Source organism: Octopus bimaculoides, chromosome 14 (assembly GCF_046866305.1).
Source record: "Octopus bimaculoides isolate indiv1 chromosome 14, ASM4686630v1, whole genome shotgun sequence".
Lineage (NCBI taxonomy): Eukaryota > Metazoa > Mollusca > Cephalopoda > Octopoda > Octopodidae > Octopus > Octopus bimaculoides.
This window is the reverse complement of record NC_142941.1, coordinates 2,201,383-2,210,308: the sequence shown is the minus strand read 5'-3', so window position 1 is coordinate 2,210,308 and position 8,926 is coordinate 2,201,383.

The following is an 8,926-nucleotide window of genomic DNA, read 5'->3' as shown; positions in this document are numbered from 1 at the left end:
ACGACAAAAAGCAGTGAAGAACAAAGAGGTAAGGAGGAGGTTTAATTTTCTGTAGTAGACTTATGGACACATACATATATATAAATATATATATGTATATATATATATATATGTGTGTGTGTGTGTGTGTGTGTATGTATGTATGTATGACTCCATCCTACAAATCGTACTGATTCTGTGCAGGAACACACATCAAACATCACGTGCAGCTCAACAATAAAGATATTACATACGAGATATCTCCACTACATGCAACATAGAAAATTGGATTTTATGGTCACCACGGCAACAATAAATATTTGACTCAACACCAGGCCAACCCATGGAGGAGTGACGGTCATACTGAGAGGAAACAGTCACCAATGTATCACTGGTCAGTAAGTATCGATACGAAAGTGCTGAGAAACAGCATTTACCAAAGTAGAGGGCAGTGGATCACAGTGTTGGTTCAGCAACAATTATTAAATGACCCCATAACTTATTATAGGGTACAGGAAATGATATTTTGTCTGTTAAGGGTGTCACTGCAATGCAAATGGTGTGATTGGATTCCAATCTTCAGGGAAACCAGTCCAGGCAGGGGAGTGGAGGGGATATTACCTTATTTAGAAACATAAAGCTTGGGGGACAGGAAGAGTATCCAGCTGTGGAAAATCCCCTTCGACAAATTCCACCTGATCCATGCAAGCATGGGAAAGTGGATGTTAAAATGATGATGATGATGATAGCAGTGGTGATGTTCATTATCATTTTAAAGTAAGTTTAAGAATAACAACTGGATATTTATTGATAGACGAAGATAACAGCGAAAGTTGAATGCAATTTGTTATAAAATTCATTTGACGGAGATTTTAAGTCTTCCCTGATAACTTAGGCATCCAGTGTGAGACAGAATGATATTGATCTGGTATAGTTCGGTGGACTGTGGTCAGCTGGTAAGACTGAACGGTAGACCCGTGGTCTGAGACACAATCACATTGACCTGGTCCCTAATTACTGGTGCCAGTAATTAAATATTTAATAAATAATTCTGTTTGAAACACAAACAAGATGACTGTGGGGTTTGAACTCATCACCTGGTTCTTCTGTTATTGGTTTCACACATTGGGTTGTGGCCATGCTGGGGTACCACCTTTAATACTTGTAGTGAATTGCATCAATGCTTATAGTAGAAGCACCAGTAGTAGTATACCTCTATGTATGCGTGTATGTATATAAGAGGCTTCTGCACAATTTCCCTCCCATTAAATGTTTTGAACTCTCGTGAGAAGCCCTCTGTATATACTATCAAATTGATCTTGAATTGAAAGTTTGTGAATCAGACATCTAAACCACAGAATGATGTCCAAATAAAAACAGCTGCATATCCACTTCACCATTTAATCTCTTACAGGAACAATATGACCTGGAGTCATACAATTCTTTCTGCTTCCTCATCACACTGTCATACAATACTCCAGTATGGACTTAGCCATACTGGTGAACTCAAGATCAGATATCAACATTGGCCCTTAACCAACTGATCTAAACTTACACATCCTGGGCCCTCTCATATCCTCAAACCTTTCGTATCTCACTGGCCCTATTCATGGACTTAGAGTTTTAAAAACGTTCCCCTTGCCATATTTTATGAAGAACCCTCTCCCTCAAACCCTGGATGATTATTTTAATCAAACAGAGAGCAATAATTCTCCAGGTGAAAGTCTCAGGTAATTCACTCAGGTACTGACTGTCATGTGTAAGTCCATGATGGTAAATTTGACCAGATGGAACAAATGAGTTAGACCAAATCTTTTATGGACCCACAAGAAAGTCCAAAATTTACTACTTAGATTCTTCTTGTGATTGTTATGGTAAACAGTTTTGGTAAATGACAATACAGTTCTACATTTAAGAGACGAGGAATTATGTACCTTATGTACATTATTTACATTTGACGGATATTTGTCCCTATCTTGTTTGTTGTTAACACAACATTTTGGCTGATATACCCTCCAGCCTGCATCAGGTGTTTTGGATAGATAGATAGATAGATAGATAAATAGATAGATACATTCAGAGATAGAGAGTTAGTTGCTAGACACATACATGGTAGGAAGATAGATAAATGCATGCACAGGTTGATATTCTGCCAAGTCACTGCATAAACTAGATATTACAGTAAAGACATACACATATAGATGTGTATGCATATATATAATACACTCACGTCATTCACATATATGTGTGTGTAAATATACACACATATACATGCATATATATATATATATATATATATATATATATATATATATATATATATGCATGTATATGTGTGTGTTTGTAAATATATATATATATATATATATATATATATATATATACATACATACCCACACACACACATACAACCATACATACATACATACGTACACACATATACAAACACACACATACATATGTACAAACATGCACACACATGTACACACACCTAACCCTGTTAAGTGAAACGGTTGTAGACAGAAAACTGAGCTAGTTAGAGTTTGACAATCCAATAGACAATATTCTTGCATGGAATTGTCTTCTAGAACATTCTTGTTTAAAGAATTTATGAAATAACAGAGACTGTAATAAACGAGGGAGAGAGAAAGAGAGGGAGAGAGAGAGAGAGAGAGAGAGAGAAAGTGACAGAGTGAGAGAGAGAGAGAGTGTGTTACTGTTGGAAGGGAGTGTGAAAAAATAAAAGAAATATTGGGAAGCAAGAAGAAAAAAAAAAATTTAGAAATTGAGAAAAGAAGAATTTTTGGAAAAAAAAACAAATTTTTTTAAAAATTGGATTAGAAAATATGACAAAATGAAAAAATAAATGAAGGAAAAGAATAATAAACAATGAAATAAAGGTGTATTGATGATAGTGGGGATGGGGATGATGAGGGGGAAGAAGAGGATGGTGGTGATGATGCTGGTGGTGGTGGTGGTGATGATGATGATGATGATGAAGATGCAGTTGTTGTTTAGCCCCACATCAATTGTGATCCAGAAGATCTATGATCAAGAGCGTTCTAGCCATGACTATCACACCTTTTGGATATTTTGTATCTAAGATGGAAAGATATAAGTAATTTGAGGATGATTTGTCTGTTATTCCTAACAGACAGACCAAAGATGCATGTGATATGTGTGTGTGTGTGTGTGTGTGTGTTGGAGCAGGGTAGATCCACCCTTGATAGTTTGAAATATTTGAGGTAAAGAAGGCAAGGTGGAGTAGGGTATAATTCGTAGAAATAATCCCCCAGTATATGACTAGTACCATGTTTCATTGACTCCCCCCATGCCTCCATCCCAGCATCACGGAAGCCTCTAGATGATCACTCAATCTGCTAGATATAGCAACCAATATCTCTCTCAAATCACACACTATTGCTTTAATAAATAAAGTTTTTTAGTGTAGGATAATAAAAGACAGGATGGTCATGGCTGGACTGTTTGCGATCAGAGGACTACTTGCTCAAAGCTGTCCTGTAACCAAACAACAATAGCAACAACAACAACAACATACACACAAAGAGGAAGGAAGGACTTGAGTTCAATCAACCTGGGTATATTACTGGTATTTTATCTTATTTACCCCAGAAGGATCTGAGGGGTGTCATTGTTGGCAACATTTGAACTCAGTAATTACATATTTCAATGTCTATTAATTAATTAATTGATATAGTTAATCTAAATAATTATCATCATCATCCCACCCATACTAGCATGGAAGGTGGATGTTAAACGATGATGATGATCGTCACCCCCCCCCCACTGCCACCATCTCATTTAACACCCAGCTTTCCATGCTGGCATGTTTCAACAGGATCTGATGGGCTCAAGGGCTGCATGATCCCCTAATGTCTGTTTTGGCATGGTTTCTATAGATGGATGCCCTTCCTAACACCAATCACTCTACAGAGTGTACTGGGTGCCCTTTTTATGCAGCACCAGCATGTGTGGTCGCCATGCACCTTGCAAGGGTCACTGTAGAGAGGGAAGAAGAGTTATGCTAAGGGATGAAGCGTTAAACTTTTGAGAGATCAGGGATGGCCAGAGCCCCCCTGGTTTCTTGTTACTGGGGAGCTACACAACAACTCACAGTATAAAAGAGAGGTGGCCAGGGTAGAAATGGAAAGAGATAAAAAAAAAAGGGCTGATGAGGTATCAGGGTGGACCCTGGAGGTATGAGGTGAACAGAAGAACAGGAAGTGTGGGTGTGAAAGCGGAGAGGTTGGAAGAGGGTATGTGGGAGGGGGAGGAGAGAAATGGTTGGAGTTAAAGAGAATGGGTGGGAGGTTGAATAGAATGAAGAATAAGTGTTGAGGAATGATGAGTAAGGAGGGGGTAGGGAAGAGGGGGAGAATTGGTGATGGTTGCAGAAATGGGGGGGTGTTGAAGGGGGCTGGCTGAGGAGTGACTGGTGATACATAAATTTTAATACACAACTCTTATTATGAGATATATGTATACGTGTGTGTATATATATATAAAATGTATATATATATATATATATATATATATATATATATTTATATGTATATATGCATATATATGTGTATATATATGTATTATAGATAGTTACATCCATATATTTATAAACGCACATAGATGTATGTATATATATGTTTGTGTGTGTATACACACATGTGTATATATGTATGTATAGATAGAGTTTCTAAACACATTACAGCCAATCAATAAGGTTGATCTCCTCAGGAAATCTCACATTGTCAATTATTAAAGATCGTTATATTCGAAGAAGAATTATTGATGGAACTATTTGGGCCATTTCCAAACTGTAAAAGACCATTTTTACCTATCTTTCTCTAATTTTTCACACTTAGTCAATCCGTGTCTGTCACACACACACACACACACACACACAGCTACCTAATTAAATAATTTCTTATATAAAACAATATCTATGTGGTAGTTAATTAGTAGCAGTAATTACCCTTGTTATGGCTCTTTAAGTTCTGAGTTCAAATCCCAATGAGGTCAGCCTTGTCTTTCATCTCTCAAGGGGTCAATAAAATAAAACTAAAGTATCAATATAATTGATCAGAACCCCCCCCTCCTTCACTTTGAGGTTCTGTAATTTAATAGAAAGAAATCAATAATTTGTTTAGTGACCAATCACATTGTAAAACCTGTCAATCATAATGTTTTATTCTTTTACTACGGCCATGCTGGGGCACTGCCTTGAAGAATGTTTGATCAAATGAATCAACTGCAGCACTTATCGTATTTTTGTAAAGCCTGATACCAATTCTATCAGTCTCTTTTGCTGAACTGCTAAGTTATGGCGGACTTAAACACACACACGCACACTCAATTAGAAACAATTCATTAATTAGATATTATTTCCTCATTACACAAAATATGGAAACACTGATTTGTCTGATTCCAGTTATCTTACACTTACCATTTTCTGATGCCACTCACTTCACATTCGGCACATTCTACAATTTCACTTTGCATGTTCAGCGTGTCAACTTTACACGCCACAACACGATTTCTTCAGCAGTTAGAAATAGCAGTTAAATCTCCCCCAAAGCAATTTATTCTCATGAAAAATGGGTACATTGCATAAAGAGCATGATACAGTGATTGTGAAAAGAAACTTGGATTGGATGGTCATTACTGGAGTTGTCAACCTCTGGGCTTTCTCAGTCGGTGCTAGCCTAGGGCTGAACATTAACAAAATCAATGTCTCTTTTATTATTGCTGCTGTAAATGTATTACTGGAATAGGACAGAGATTTCATTGGCAGAAGGTGAGTCAGTGGTAGATGGTTGAAGAGGGAGAGGAGGGTGGTGGTGGTAGTAGATGGTAGAGTTGGTAGAAGGAGGAGGGAAGGGTGGAGATGGTGGTGGAAGATGGTAGAAATGGCAGAAGGTGGAGAAGAGGGCAGTGATGGTTGATGGTAGAAAAGGAGATGAAGGTGGTGGTGGTGGAGGTAGAATTGGCAGATCATGACATAAAATTGATTGAACCAGTCGAGCAACAGATACATTGAAGTATTTATCTATTTCTCTTTGTGTTCTGAGTTCAAATCTGTTTAGAGTCAATTCTATCTTTTACCCCTCCTGGGTCAATAGCAAAAGTATTACTTAAATAGTTAGGTTGATGGCATCAACTACGCCAATAATTCCCCAGCACCCCCACCCCACCCCAACACCATCATTTTACCAAATTTAAGGCATTGAGTTTATGGAAGGAATTGCTGTTCAATATTGAGGGAATCTATGGATGAAAGTGGTGTCGCATTGGAAATAATCGGAACAAAAAGGAATGTTCAAAGCTTGGCAATAGAAAGGATTCTTCAAGGCAAAACAACAAAGAATATCTGACCAGTTTAGGGGTAATTGGTGAACATAATTTATTAACAGACTTTGGTGTAGGAGAGAGAAACACACACACACACCACCACCACCAACACCAAGAACAACACCAACAGCAGCAGCAGTAACAGCAGCAGCAGTAACAGCAGCACAGTTGTAAAGACGAAATTACACAAATAGATTATAGAGAAGACCAGCAAGGAATAATGGAAAAAATAAGGAAATAAACGTAAAGTAGAGGAATGGTAAAGAAAATATTGCGAAGGAAGCAATTAGGAAGACAGATCAGACAAATTAACCCTGCAGGAATCATAAAATAGTGACAACAAAAGAGGGGGGGGGGAGAGGACATTGTTGGAGAAAAATAGTGGAATGGAAAGAAATAAGAAACGGTAAAACAGTCGACATAATAAGGTTGGAGTGGAATCAGATACAATGTTGTGAGTATATTGCAGTAATGTATATATATATATAATATGTGTGCGTGTATATATATATATATATATATATATATATATATATACACACACACACATTCATGTATCTGTTTGTATGTATGTATGTTATATATGTATGTTATGTATGCATGTATATATGTATGTGAGTGTGTGCATATACACACACACATATATTTCCTGGAATATAATGGGGCTGATGACATACATATATTACATTGACTAACAAGGCATTGAAGGTTTGCAGTGTGCGTGTGTGTGTATATATATATATATATATATATATATATATATATATATTACGGCAATGTACTTGCATAGCAAGTGACCTGATGTGAGATTGTATACTGGAATGAGAACAATTGCAGCGTGGAAGGTGTTTATAAGCCGTTTAAGATGCAGCACAGAATTTTGTCCGTGAACTGGTCGCTGTCTCAAAGTGATGAAAATATTTTGGCAAATTAAATTTAAATGTTGAAGTGAATCTAACGGTTTTTGTGTGTTTTTAAATGGCTTATAAACACCTTCCATGCTGCAATTGTTTATATCTATATCTATATCTATGGTAGATGGTGGCACTGCTGATTTAGCAAAGAAACACAGAGAAATGGAGAGATGGAAGTGAGAGAGTTAATACTGAACAATTGAGCTGTTATTAGGGAGCAAGGTTGGGACCCCAACAACAACAACGGCAATAACAGAATTGGTAAATGGTCAGAGAAAAATGGTGGAAACCATAAGAAATGGTCAGCAATCAGATTTCATTATTACGCAGAGTATTCCAACCATGGCTGAGACCTAATTTTGGTAAATCAATAGAATCAATAATCAACCCTTTTTCTAATGATCAACGTCACCACCGCCACCACCACAACCATGACGACGACCACTACATCGATGACGCCGCCGCTGCCGCCGACCACCATCACGACGATGACGACAACCACCACCACCACAACCTATAAGTGTTCCCTACGGCAGCTTGGTTATATGTGCTGATAGGACAGTGATCACATCCCTAAGGTCTGCAATAGTGCCAACTTGAGAATGGATATCATCCAAGAGGCCATTTCTATCTGAGATATAGGGACTTCTATACAAAAGGGGCCTCTGTTCAGCACCCCTACCACACTGTGGAAATATCATGATGGCAGGAACACAGTACCAAACCATTTATCTTGGTGACATTGGGTGAGGACTGGGGTGAGGGCATCTGAGTACATTTGAGGTCAGCATGAAAATAACAAGACAAAGGTGAAGGCATGAACTCCACAACGTGACTCAGTCTTCATCCATAACGAAAACAATAACAATAGTGGGGTTGCCTTTTAAACACGCCAACATAGTCATCAGATATACTGAGGGGGTAGGAGGGATGGGAAGAGGGAGAGAAAGAGGAAATTTGTATTGGATTGGTCTGATGATGTTTATGTACTCACAGACACACACACGCAAACACACATATGTATATATGTATGTGTGTGTGAATATATTTAATACATTATACGTACATATATATGTACGTATACACATATATGTATATACATATATATATATATATATATATATATATATATATATATATATATATATATATGCGTATATATGTATATATGTATATATACATATACGTATATATATATATATATATATGTATATTTGTATTTATATATGCATACATGTATATATGCATGTATGTATGTGTATACATACACACACACACATACGCATATGTAGATATATATATGAATGTGTGCATATATGCCTGCATATGCATGTGTGCATGTATACATGTATGTGTTAGTGTGATATATATATATATATATATATATATATATATATATATATATACACACACAGACACACATGTATATGTGTGTGTGTGTGCATGCGTGCGTGCGTATCTAGCCAGGCTATATTACCAGCAGAGCAGAAAGAATGCCGAAGGTAGAGACTCAGCCATAAAGACCAATTACTGATTGATAAATTTATATTCCAAGATTGTATGAAGCATCGTCTCTGCATTTCACAGTGTCATGGATTGATTACAAAAATGTCATTGGTTTGATTTCATATTGGTGAATAATAAGCAAGGAGACAGCTCAGCTGACT